The sequence below is a fragment of the Meleagris gallopavo genome, chromosome Z (assembly GCF_000146605.3).
Source record: "Meleagris gallopavo isolate NT-WF06-2002-E0010 breed Aviagen turkey brand Nicholas breeding stock chromosome Z, Turkey_5.1, whole genome shotgun sequence".
Taxonomy (NCBI): domain Eukaryota; kingdom Metazoa; phylum Chordata; class Aves; order Galliformes; family Phasianidae; genus Meleagris; species Meleagris gallopavo.
In genome coordinates this window covers 10,563,551-10,564,826 of record NC_015041.2, presented here as the reverse complement: position 1 = coordinate 10,564,826, position 1,276 = coordinate 10,563,551, and positions in this window count along the sequence as shown.

The following is a 1,276-nucleotide window of genomic DNA, read 5'->3' as shown; positions in this document are numbered from 1 at the left end:
AAAAAAAAAAAAAGGATGATTTTTCATTTCTAATGTGTGATACCAACATGGGAGATAACATACTCAGCAGTATTTTACTTCGCTGCCTTAAAAAAAATATATTGTGCAAAGCAATCTTTCCCAAAATGGCAGGTTATGAAAATAAATAGCTTGCATGTTTTTTAAAAAATATAATCACATAACACATTGAGATTTTGTTTGTGCAGCAAATCTGTTTTTCCTGTACGGATGAAGTATGCTCCCAAGGAATGCTACTTCCTCCATCACAGACAGAGCAGAAGATAGTTTTGAAATTCCACCTTAACATGCTGCCTGCATCAATAGAAAAGCTATGTTGCTCAATGAAGGATGGCATTCATCTCTCCATCTTGTCATCTAGTTGAAATTTAGAACAAGCTACTCTCAGAAATATTTGTCCTGACAGCCCATCCAGATGATATTAACAAATCTCTCCACATTTCCAACAAATATGATTCAAAATCCTTCACCACTCACAGACAACAAACATTGCTTCCACTTCAACCAAACCCTGGCCTGAGATCATCACCACACCTGGGGCATCTGCGCCTTCACCCCCATGAGAACATCAAGCAAGCGCTTGTACACCCTTCACACCTGGGGACATCGTTTGATTTCCCAGGGACCAGAAAGTCCCGGGCAGGTGGGACAGAGTCCCCATCTTCCTGCTGGGACAGACAGAAGGATGGGAGGGGAAGGGAAGGAAAGAGAAAGAGAAAGAGAAAGGGAAGGAAGAGAAAGGAAGGGAAAGGAAAGAAGTGCCCCAGGAGCGGCACACGGGATGAAATGTAGTGATGGTGCCCGGACGTGCCACCCTCCCTCCCTGCCGGACTCCTGGCCGCCGTCGTGACCGTCCCCGCCGCAGCAGCCGCCCTCGCTTCGGAGGGTGGGCGGGCACGGTCACCGGCGGGGCTGCCGGGGGCTGCTCGCCTTTCCCGGGAAAGAGAGACGAGCCCGAGAGTACACGTGTGAAAGCACAACCATGAGCACTCGCACATCCCGCCGAGGAAAGCCGGAAAGACATCCGCAGCCGGGCTGCGGTGACAGCTCCCGCACGGCCGTGTCAAGCGCCAGCCCCACCCCTCCTTGTTACCCCTCCGTCCCTCTCCGCCCGTGATCTCCGTTGCTCAGCGCTGCACCGTCGCCGGGTGCGAGCAGCTCCTCGCGGCGTCCCACTGCACAACCCGCATCCCTGCCCCTCCGGTATCCCCATCCTAAAACAGGACACAATACACACACACCCCCACTAAAAAAAAAA